The following is a 12,622-nucleotide window of genomic DNA, read 5'->3' as shown; positions in this document are numbered from 1 at the left end:
CTTCCGCGCTCCGGCCCCACCCCCCGCTGTCCCCCCACCCCTGCCCCGCCCCCACCCCGCACTGTCCCTCAGGTCCCCGCCCGGCCCCCCACCCCCACACTGGCCCTCAGGTCCCCGCCCGGCCCCCCACCCCCACACTGGCCCTCAGGTCCCCGCCCGGCCCCCCACCCCCACACTGGCCCTCAGGTCCCCGCCCGGCCCCCCACCCCACACTGGCCCTCTGGTCCCCGCCCGGCCCTGGTCCCTCTGTGACCTCTCTTACCCTAGGCTTCAGCTCCTCCTCTCCACAAACAAGATGTTTTCACCTGGGTTCATTCCTTCAGATTCCCCTTAAGCATCCAACTAAACCTCTAAACTTACTTGTGCTAGGATTTTAGTGGATGAAAATCACTTTAATCAATTCTGTACCTTTTTACCGAGTGACTAATAATCTGCTTAAGAAAGTTTCTCTAGTCATTTTAAACAAATTGGGAACAACTGGGAAGCCCAACAATAAGGGAGCAGTTAAATCCATTACGTTATTGATTGAGCCTGTGGGATATTCTGTAGCCACTGAAAAGAATGCATCTGCGCATCCGGCTTCCATTCATTGTGGGCATTAACCAAGCTTCCCGTGGGAATCAGTTGACAATACATGAGCCTTAGACTCGTACAGTGGAGCATGTTATACTGTGTAATAAGGAAAAATAAACAATAGACATTCTCTCTGGAGGAGCTGTCAGTCCAATCCAGATAATACCAGATTAAAAACTATTAGGCCTGCTCTGTTGTGCTACGTGTTATAATTTTGCACAAGGTGTTGTGAGCACATCCAGCCGCCCATACAGGAGAGAGTATGTTAAACCTGCCACCACCCCCGCTGACTTTGAGAATGTCTTTAGTGTTATAAGGAAATGTGCAGTTCACGATTCCTTATCCAAAAAGCTTTGGCGCCAGATGGGTTTCAAAGGTTAGACGTTTTGGTTTTAGAAACCTACTGGGGGAGCACATGCCCTCACCTCACACCTGCAGTGGGTCTGGGGCAGCACCTGCAACCCGGCTATTAAGAGTCCCACTTGGTGAGATGGGACCATCAGCGTGAGGACCAGATATGCCACTGAAAAGTCTTGCTTTCCAGGGCCCTTTGATTTCCGAGCAGCAGATCGAGGATTGCGGACCCGACGAGAAGGGTGTGGGTCTGGGGCCACCGCCTGGGCAAGGTGTGGCGGCTCAGCTCTTTCTCAGCGGCCCGCTCACTCTGCCTACCAGGGCGCTGGGCGTGGGGGCCGTAAGCCCGATTTCCACTCATCGTCGAGCGTGTGCCTGGATTTGATGAGAAGTGAAGACACTCTAGCTCTGTGCCTTGAAGACACACGCGCTGAAGGGGCCGGCGTTGTCTTAAAGCAGAAGGAGATGTTATCATGAACACAGTTTACAAACATTCGAAGGTGTCGAGGATGCTATAAAATCGGGTTGTGATGATCATTGTGCAACTACGAACGTGATAAAATTCATTGAGTAATTAAAAATAAATAAAAAATTTAAACAATATGCTACTGGATCAAGAAAAAAAATTTTAAAGTGTCAAGAAATATGCAGGTCTCCTAAGTAGAAGTGACGCTGCTAGAGCTGTGGCGAAAATGAATGTCTCAGTGCTTTTTAAAGGTCGTCTCTAAGCCACACATCTAACCTCTCTTGGACGAACACAGGCTGCTAAGTGACCGAAAGGCTGTGGTAAAGCCCTTCACTGCCAAGCTGCTGAGTTTATCGACACGTAGACAATTTGAAATAAATGCACATGTGTATATGTATACATAATGCAGGATTTTCTTCAACTCTGTGGTCTGGGGACAGTGTCTGAGCTGATACCGCATGCCGCTGAGGACAAGGAGCAAGTTCCCTGAAGTGACGGATAAGCAGTTTGAAGGGGGGCAAATGCCGAGGATGATTCATTCGAAATCAGCCTTGCCAGTGGTCCTGCGGATGAGGCTGACAGAAGGGAGGACTAGAAGGACGGCTAAATTCCCCGGTTCTAGGAACGGCTCTGTCTTTGGGGCTTTGGCTCCTCTAAGTTCTGCTGGTCCGTCAGGATGAACCATCTGCTTTGCTGCTGTGGATACAAGATCTTTCCGTCAGAGAAACTGCATAGAGCTTTGGACAGAAAAAACAATTTCTCCATGTTCCTACAAACCATGCATTCAATGCATGTTGATTTATTAATATAAAAAGTCAAATGTAAATTCTACAATAATGCCCCCAAATCATGATTTAGCCATCAGCAGTACTTTCTCTTTGAGTAACCTTATTACCAGAACTACCAGTCTTTGGGAAATTGATTGATTTGACCTCCTGTGTGCCTTTTCAGCCTCTGGCTGGAGTCATAAAAGCAGAAACATGGCCCTGGAGCAAAAGCAGGTGAGCAACGTAAGAGACTCATGTACTCTATGAGTCATTGGGAGTTGGCTATTTTGAACATTTTCATCACTGCTTTCACATAATACTAAACTCTTCTTAGCAATTGATACAGGCCACTGTGCACTATGAATAGCACAACTAGAGCTTCGATGAGTTTTTTTTTCATGTTAAATTCACATTTATCTGCCTACTATGGATTCCTGTCTTCATGATTATCACACTGAAAAAAATATTAGCTGTTTAATGCCACATAATGCTGTGTAAGCTCCATAAAAAATAAATTAAGGACACTTGGGTCTTATCTTCCAGAGCCTTACAATTTTGAACAGATGATGACAGCAAAGGAAACACAAAATCTATGTGATCTATACAATAAACACCTGTCTGAATTGTAAAATATTGTATTGAGAACAAACGAGACAGTTAGCTTAGGGAGTCTCTCAGTTGATGAGTGAAGAGGTAATTATAGAAGCGGCCCGTAGAGAACCAGCTTTTAAAACAGCTTAAATATATTTAATTAAGACAACTTCCTGGAGGCAGCAAATCCAGATTTTGCAGATTGGGTGATTGCAAAAGAACTAAAATTCTGGGGTGGGAGAAATATTCTAGAACTTCTTTTTATCTCCAAAACTTGTAATAAATGGCATCAGAACCAAGATCCAGCAAATTCTGTTGGATTTAAGTTTTGCCTCCAACCACATGTCACTAAGAGCAAACATGCTATTCACACTGAGGAAAGTATCAGGATTACATTCTAACGTATGTTGAACCCAGGCTTGTGACAGTGCTCATTACTATAGAATATGGGGTTTTTTGCCTTTTCTAGAGGCACACAAATGATATTTTTTAGTGAAAAAAGAACCACAACCTCCAAAAGGAAGAACATATACATGATTACATGTATTAGAGTGGAAGGAGTTTACCTTTTTGCGAGGTGGGAGGTAGCTGAATTCTCTCATCTCCGTCTGCATCCCGTCTATCCCAAACCTTTAAAAAAAAATAGCAACTGTTTCTGTTTAAGGAGTACAGGCTGCTGTTTTCATATACGTATCTGTGGTGAAATGATTATGCAGTCCAGTCAATTAGCATATGCACCTTCTAACGCACTGGGCATTTGTGTGTGTGGCCAGGCACCTGAGGTCTATGCTCTTAGCAAAGTTCCAGGATCCTGAACCGTGTTATTAACCCAGTCACCATGCGACACAGGCGATCTCAAGATTCCATAGAAAATAAAGATGAATGTATTATATACGTCAACAGACACATTTCATCAGCATCCGTGAGACAATTAACGCCAGTGAACTCCGAAACCAAACGATTCTGAGGCCATTTTTTGCAGCTTTTTCCTCTTCATTTTAGTGGTAGTACATACACCGTATAAAACATGTTCTCAATATCAAAAGTCTGTAAAGAAAACAGAAATTACACATGACGTCCCTCTTCGAAGACCTGTCTGTTAGGATTTTGGTGTTGCAGCATTTTAGATAGTTTTCTTTACCTGCAAACCTGCATCCACACACACAAAGGCATACATGGTTTAAACGATATGGTGCAGAGAACGCGCCCTTGCGAGCCGCCTTTATCACGTTTTGATATATGCCGTGGGCATCTCCACGGGCCGTATCTATGTAGGCACATGCCTGAATCGGAGAAGTTCCAGCCTGTTCTTTATCTCCTCTGTGTAGGGAACTCAATTAACAAAAGATAATGGGTCTAATTCTAAAGTCTGTCTCACCAGCGGCTTATTGACACAGTGGAAACCTTCCAAAATCAGCCCCTTTTGTCTGGAAAGTGAATTCTTTTGGACAGAAAATATTAATGATTGTTTTCTGCCAATTTCACATTTTAAAGGACATCTGTGAGAAAGACACATAGAGACCTACCTGGGTACAAATGGTAGAGCTGACGGTGGGGGCCCCGGCTCTGTGGATCTGAGATTCTGCCGAAGGCTCGCTTCCACAGGGGGAGTTCTAGAGAAGGGGACTTAGGTGCCACAAACAATAAGAAATGTGGTTTTCTGGAGGTGAGGATGACAACCCACGGATTGAGAGCTGTCACCTATGCTTTAAAACGTCAGGAACAAAATGCTCTTAAACAGCGGAGCTCCTTCTCGGGATGCCTCCGTCTGGGGATGCCCAGCGGAGTTTTCAAACCACACACCGAAACAATCTACAAAATAGGAAGTGTTCCACAAAAAGTCAAAGGCTTGGGGAATATTGTCTGACAGAATTCAGCGCTTACACATCACTCGGGGATGAATAACACACTTCCAGTGCAGAGTTGGAACCCCTGCGAAATAGCTTCCCTAAGCATTGGACGCGTCTTTCACACTTCAGCCAGTCTGCATATCTATGCCTTCATTCAGTCTTGGAGTGCCTACCGCATATCAGCCCTGGGAAGCAGACTGAATATGCGACGGCCCCTGAACCTCCCGAGTCGAATGGGGAGGGACAAGCACGTAGAGAATCTCAGCAAGGGTCAATAAACGTAGGACGAGGTCAGGAAAACCCTGCCTTCATCTGGGGGGGTCTTTGAAAGGGACAGGCTAGGTGACTAATGGAGAGGAAATCTTTCAACTTTTCTTTTCGTCCTTTGTCTTTTGAGGGCCGCACCCGCGGCACATGGAGGTTGCCAGGCTAGGGGTCTATAACGGGAACTACACCACAGCCCCAGCACCACCAGATCCTGTCTGCGACCCACGCCATAGCCCGAGGCCACACTGGATCCTTAACCCAGCGAGCAAGGCCAGGGATCAAACCTGCGTCCTCATGGTTCCTAGTCGGATTTGTTTCCGCGTGCCACGACGGGAACGCCTTTAAACATTTTTCATTTAATTTTTTAAAATTAAACTATAGTTGATTTACAATGTTGTGTTAATTTCTGTGGCAGGGCGACTTGTTCTGCACGTGTACACATTCTCTCTCTGAAACCTTCCTTTCCATTATGGTATTTCTCCCAGGAGACTGGACACAGTTCCCTGTGCTGTAGAGTTAGGACCTCACCATCTTACCCGTTCTCAACGGAATAGTCTGCATCTACCACCCCGCACTCCCAGTCCATCCCCCCAACTCACCTCCTCCTTGGCGACCACAGGTCTGTTCTCTGTAGGAGAGGAAGTGCTGAACAGAAATGAAATGAACAGAATAACCTCTAAGGACAGCTCTTTGGGGTGGTAGGATATAACATCTCGAAATCAACTGGATATCTAATTGGCCAAAGAAAGTTGTGAGAAAAGTGACCTCTTTATCCAGGAAGGGGCACGGACCTCTTTCAGATGAAGGCCCAGACGCTTTTCTCAGCCGCATCCTATCAGACCACCCACCGAGGGCAGTTGAAGGAGGAGGGGTGACACTCAGAGACCATCGGGCATCACTGAGGGACCTGAGTCCCTGTGGCCAGCATCTTTCAACCAAGCGCATGGCAGGTGGGACACGCCGTGTTCTGCTGGCAGCAACCAGTGCAGACCTCAGAAGGGGCAGTAGACAGTGGAGCTGTCTATATCGTCAGGGGAGTTACCGTAGAACTGACTGAGAAAGCAATTTAACATAATTAATAGTTCAAAGCCCGTCATCTTCAAACTGTGCCTGCATCAAATGTCAACTTCCGCTCTAATTATCCTAATCAGCAACCTTCTTTCAATATAACCAGTATTTTCCTTATTTCAATATAATCCTGTTTTTCCAAATCAAACATTTTTGCCATGATTTTAAAAATAAAATGTATTTGATTTCTTGAAGAGGGAGCACATTTACATAGTTCAAGCATCAGAAGCATAGAAAGATGTAATGCGATGTCTCCTTTCGAGCCCTGTCGTCCACCTGCCAGGTTCCTATGCCCCTAAAACAAATAGCGAACATGATTATTTTCTCATTTACCTTCCAGAGTTTTAAAAATGTATATACAATGTGTGTGTATGTGTGTGTAAATATATATGTATGTATTCACAGATTTGTTTTTTACCCCAATAGTACACTATTTGGCACCCTTTTATCTCCACTTAAAAATAAATCTTAGAGGTTGTACTAGTCAGCTCTGGCTCCCATAACAAAATCCCAAACACTAGATGGCCTAAAGAACAAAAACTCATTTTCCCACAGTTCTGGAGACTGGAAACCCTGGGTCAGGGAGCCAGCACGGTTGGATTCTGGGGAGAGCGCTTTTCCTGGTTTGCAAACAGCTGTCTTCCCACCGCGTCCTCACGCAGCAGAGGGGGGCAGCAGGCGGCCAGTGTCTCCTGTTACAAGGGCAGTAGCCCCACGAGGAGGCCAATGAGCAGGACTTCATCTGACCCCACGTATCTCCCAAAGGCCGCACTTCCAACGACCACCGCTGAGGGATTAGGGCTTCAACACAGGAACTTTGGAGGGACAGCAGCAATTCAGTCCACACAGAGATCATCTCAGCAAAGGGAAAGAACCAAGAATAAGGAAGAGAGAGAATGTGTAGCCACACATTCTCCTGGGCAACCTCACTGACTGTAGGCAGTGTGCGCCTCCAGCCGCAGGGACCTTGTTGCCTAAAGGAAGAAGAGGTGGGGGTGGGAGAGACAGATGGAGGAAGGTGACTAGAACAGGTCCTTAAAATACGGCTTACATCGGATTCAGGGGTAAGGGGAGAGAGGAAGCACAGGCAGAATGCCGGCTTGGTGCCGAAAAGGCCAGGTCGGACAGTGACGCTGTTGGGTAGATGGGTGGGAGATGCTTGGGACGGGAGGAGCGCTTATCTAGCAGACACCCTGTGTGCGGGCCAGTGGCACCTGTGGGTCAACGGTACCAGCAGGCATTTACCAAAGACACTGAAGTGGAGAGAACCCTGGGAGTTCTCTCACGGAGCCTTTGCGAGGCTGATGACTCTGGGGTGGGAGGGGCGGGAGGAGAAGGCTCAGGGCCGGCGCAATGGAGCGCGCTTGCCTTCAGAGCTGGAAGGAAGATGACACTCGCCAAAACACGAGTGGCCAGAGAGAAAGTAGGTAACCCGGGAAGTTTGCAGAAACCCCCAAAGGAGGGCACAGTCGGCTCTGTCACGTGCAAGGAGATAGACACGCGGCGACGCGCCCCGGAACAGGGCGTTGGCGGCACAAGGTCAGGTGTTGGGATGTTCAGCAATGGGTGGAGCAGGGAGAAAGCAGAGCAAAGAAATACTTCATACGGACACTTTCCAGATGATTGTGGAACGGGGGAGAAAGCTGGGGTAGCGGTGACATACGATCCCGTTTCTGCCCCATTTTGGGGCCACCGTGCGCCCCACCCTCTGCGCCGCTGGCGTCTCAGGGAGCGGGGCTCCGGGGCTCGCGGGGAGCGGGGCAGGAAGAGCTGGAGATGCAGACGGAAGATGCAGTAAAGGATGGAGCTAGTTTGCCAGGGCGGTGAGGAGGGAAGAATTTAGCCTTGGAAAAGAAACAGCGAAACAAAGAGGGAAAAAATGAGTTGGTGAAAACACAAGAACGTTTTGAGGTAAAAATAGTTTAGAGGGATTCATGACTCAAGACCTGAAAGCAATCAAGGTAACCTTGAACTGGGGTCCCAACCACCGGGAGAAGTGTGAAGCGAGTGTGGCAGTGATGAGGTTGGTGTAAGAAGACAAACCACGGACCCTGGTCTGTCACGAGCTGCCCAGATCTCTGACACTGGGCAGCGGGGAGTGGACGCTGACGTGCTGGAGCCAGGAGCAGGCAGTTCGGCATCAAATGACCTCAGCCAGGACGACGAGAGAAGTCCCTCCACTGCGAACTCAATGTATGAGCCTGCTTTGAGCTCCCACCCCAGCCCACTCCACAGCAAGCACACAGGGCAAGCTCACTGTTACAAAGATGCGTCCCCACAGGACGAGACATCCTGAGGTTTTTCAAACAGCAGTGATCACCAGCAGCCATCGTCTTTCGAGGTTCTACTCTTTCTGTAATAGTTCCCAAGTGTTTATAACTTTCTCCATTAGAAGGTATGTACATTAAGAAATCAGTTTACGTTTTTACCGCATGAGCTGACACACTGCGAGGTGAATGTACCATGAGCTTCCTTTCTCAGCTGCCAAGTCCACACGACTTGTCCGTGTTCGCTCAGGCCTTGCGGCATCTTAGCCAGACATCCTGAGAGTCCAGTCTTTTGGCTTTTGCAACCAACTCTACCATTTTTTTTAAAGTTTAATTTAATTGAGTAGAGTTGACTTACAAGGTTGTGTTAGTTCAGGTGTACGCACACTGAGACATTCACGACCCCCTTACCTCTTATCAAAGAGAAAGGTCCCGGCACCTCGGTTTGCCCCAGCACCACTTTCCAAGGGAAAAATTCTAGTGAAAAGGTGGCTATGTGCTCTCAGCTGGACCAATCACAATCCCCAATCTTCCTGCTTATGACTGGCCTGGATAGGAATATGTGACCAGAGTCGTCATGCTTGCTTTTCAGGCTGGGGCCAAAGGGGGAAAAAATCTCTCTTAGCTGATAGAAAAGCTGCTAGGATGAAACAGACACCACGGTAGCTGGCAGCCACATTTCCTCTGGCGTGGAAAAAGCCATCAGCCAAGAGCACCAGACACATTAATTAGAACTAGAGTATGAGCCCTGAAAGTGTTTCTGCCACAGAACCCACACGTCCCCAGGCCCAGTTCCCTACATTCTGTGTTTGGGTTATACCAGCCAGCAGGTTCTCCTTTTCATGCGGGCAAGACAGGACTCAGTCATTTGCAAACCAAAGTGGCCCAACTGGTACACAGAACAACTTATACTTACGATGTGTTCGATAAATATATACTGATTATATGGTTGCTTTGATGGTAATACTTTTTCTGCCCCTTTTGCTTCTGCACTTTCTCTGTGTCCTACGATTTCACTCTCCATAAGGCTTGATCAGATGCACTGCTCCAACTTTCCAGGAATAACTGGCTGCCCTTAGCCACTCAGAGCCTGCCAAGGTCATTAATGTGCCTGTGTGTCGGTGTCTTAATTTGTAAAATACGGCCAAATAATAACAGCGGCTCTTGTTTAGCATCCGGTATATTCCGGGTACTGGCCTAAAGCCTAACATGTATCATTCTAATTCCTCCAGCACGTTTGTAACACACGCTCAGTGCTCCTCATTTTATAGATGAAGGTGCCGAGATGCAATGAGTTAAATGAGTTGACCAAGGCCATGCAGCTTGAGTGACAGAATTCTGATTCACATCCAGGTTTGTCTGCGCCTGTGCTCTTTCCAATGTCCTAGGAGAAAAAGCTTATGTGTGGAATAAGATACTGCAGGTAAAACTGAAAATAGTTAAAGAAATAAAAATTCTCTGATTGACAAAAACAATGTGGAAGGGGGCCCAACGTTACCACGGAAGATTTCGGTTAAGGAGAACCCTCTGACTATGTCAGTCGCAGCATTCAGACACAGTAATTGAAAAAGTAGGGGCTGAATCTCACGTAAGCGAGACATTTTATGCACAGAGAAAGTGCAGCCAAGAGTCTGTTCCATGTCTGAAGCCTCAGTAAAACTCAGAAGGACATGAGTAAGCAAGCTTCGCTAAGCTGGGGGAACCACACCTCATCTCTCATTTCCCCCGTGGAGCCGCCAATACCCAGGCCCTGGCACTTCCTCTGGGGTCTTGCCGATGAAATGTGCTGGTAAAATGTGAACATTTGACTTAATCTGGATGCTGATATCAGTTGTGTTTGGAAGGAGCAACCGCATAGTCACGCAGTCGTCTAGGCACCATTAAAACACAGGCAAATGCAATTTTTGTGAAGTTTAACTAAAAGAAGGATAAGACCAAGTCTACATACTGAATCATATTTTGTAGTAAAACTCTTGCGTCCTTCAAGCTATAATTACTCTTTCAAACACCTTCAAGGAAATCACGTGATGAGCTCTCTTTTTTATGTCCATTTTCTTCAGTAGACTGTGAGTGCTTTGGGCACAAAAATTGCATCTTACTCATCTTTCTTTTTTTCTTTTGACTCGTCTTGTTATCTCTAGAATCCAGCATAAGTGAAATACGGCATAGGTTACATTGTAATTTTCCATGGGGTCCCTGGGAACGTCCAGCCTTTCATTACACCTCTTCTTCCATAAAAATATTAAAAATTGTATTTTATTACCATGTCGGTATAAAGATGACTGTATTAGTAGTATATAGGTCAGCAGTCTCTTTGACCTAAAATTTTATTTTTTTCTTTGGATTTTAAAAGAAATGAAAATATTTGCACAGGTGCCTAAAAGTACTGTGGGCTCCAGGGGCCTATGAGGCCTGTCAGTCCTGATCGGTGTTAAATACAATTTTGCTAAATGAGTGAAATGAATAAATGATTTTAAATCAACATCTAGCTGATGGTACTGGTTGTTGGAGCTTCTACTGTGGAGTAACTTTCAGCTTAAAATAGTTTTCAAAAAAACAACTAATTAATAAAATCATCACAAAGTACTAATATTCATTTAGTCTGAAGCTAACTGTCGAAACGTCCCACTGTACACACAACATGAAAACCCCAGAGCAGGGCAGAAGAAGCCTGTCAAAAATGGTGAAATAAATATTTTAAAACAATATCGGAGGTTGCTGTAGTTTTGAACAAATACAGCCCCCATCTTAAAGAGTGAAAACTAAATATTTTCTTTTTAAACTCTGACATTCCAAGAGAGCCAGTTCACAGATACTCGAAACCACGTGGGCTTCTCCTTGGAGCCGCACCGCCATGGACTGCAGTTCAGCTAAACATGTGCCCGAACGCTGGCCTCGCTGCCTTTCACAGCGTTGCTCTTGGAACTTAGCACTTCTCCACTGTTGCTCCAGAGACATCGTTTTCAAATAGAAAAGGGATTGATGAAATCTTAGGCATGAATAACTGCTAATGCATATAATAAATTAAAATGCTGCTGTTCTATAAGAAAGGCCAACTGTGCTCTTTCTTCTAGTCATGCAAAGTCTAGTGTTGAATTTACAGAAAGAAAGGCCGAAATCGATTACTCAGTGCACAGTCTGGTAAAACTGATTTTCAAAATTCTATTTTGGGAGGCAACCAGACTGACTTAAAATGTAGAGTCGTATCTGAACAGTCTTTCCCCCTTCAAAGTGGATTGGGGAATCTTCAGAGTATGAGGCAGCATTTCGGTATTGCCTGGACAGTGTTGCGCTCAAATTAATATCCAGGTAATAATTCAGACGCACCTTCCAAAGAGGATAATATCATAGGTACATAAAGCAGTACTAGTATTTATGGGATGCATAGTTACCAGAACAGCTCTTTAAGGCTACCTCATAGAAGTGCATTAAAGCTGCCTAAATTAATTAACCGTTGATACTGAAATGGATTCAGCTAATGGATTCTGCCTCCCCAGAAAGTGCCCTCTTTTAACAGTTAAAAAAGAAAACAAAAACAAAAGCATGGTTTTCCTTCTCTTTTTCATCACATCTAAGCCACGTGACCAACGTGGGGTGGGGGTGTGGGGGGTACCGCCTGGGCCAGCAGGAGGCGGGTCGACCTGTGATCAGACACGCCTGCTTCTCCTCCCCCAGGCACAGGGACCGAGGCAGCAGCTGTCGCATCCTGCCGCCCTTTGAGATGGGAAACCGCCCAGAGCGGCACCCTCACCTCTGAATTGCATCACCAAGCTGGCAGTCTTGCCAGATGCTTGCAAACGCCTGCTACATGCGAAGGTGCTGAGGGCTCTGAGGGGCCGGGCCTCAGGGAGGGGCGCCAGCAGCTCCGATGGGGCCACCTGCGCATCGCTTTGTTGTTCTGGGGATGAATCAGCACAGCGGCGGCGGCCACTCAAGGCCACGTGGTCCATCGCACGCCAGAGGCGGACCCGCATCCCGCGCACCGCTGAACCCACAGGGTCTTGTGCTGAGGCCGCTCGCCATCCCAAAGCACACGACCGGGAGCGTCAAAGACCTGGGTTGTGGGCTCGCAGATCACCGCTTTTCAGCGTCGCTTTCCGTCCCACGAGGCCCTTGTTTTCCCACGTTGTCCACAGCGCCCGCTGCTCTGGTCCCCTCGCCCAGCGGGAGGCAGGAGGGCGGGAGCCGCGGCCGCAGCTCAGCTCGGCGCTCTGCGCGGGCAAAGGCGATGCTCCGGCCTGCTTGGCCCAACCAAGGCCTTTCCGTGGCACCGGGTTGCTCAAGGAAGGGCCTGTCTGGTGCCGGAGGGCACATGCGGATGCCTGAAACCGCGAGAACGCCACGGGTCCGAAGCGACCCCGAGCGGCCCTCGGCAAGGTCAAGGGTTTCGGGGAAGGGAGAGAGGCCTTCGGCCGAAGT

At 47.3% G+C, this 12,622-nt stretch overlaps 1 long non-coding RNA gene across 1 annotated transcript; it reads right to left on the bottom strand.

The window, feature by feature from the left end:
• On the bottom strand, positions 255 to 5,040 carry LOC106510256. Its single transcript, XR_001308620.2, has 4 exons — positions 4,278 to 5,040; positions 3,647 to 3,798; positions 3,318 to 3,381; positions 255 to 2,089 (listed from the first exon to the last, which is right to left on the bottom strand). It is a non-coding gene; the product is annotated as an uncharacterized LOC106510256 (long non-coding RNA).

The sequence above is a fragment of the Sus scrofa genome, chromosome 4 (assembly GCF_000003025.6).
Source record: "Sus scrofa isolate TJ Tabasco breed Duroc chromosome 4, Sscrofa11.1, whole genome shotgun sequence".
Classification (NCBI taxonomy): domain Eukaryota; kingdom Metazoa; phylum Chordata; class Mammalia; order Artiodactyla; family Suidae; genus Sus; species Sus scrofa.
Note: the sequence above shows the minus strand (reverse complement) of the source record. Positions and strands in the feature narration are given on the sequence as shown.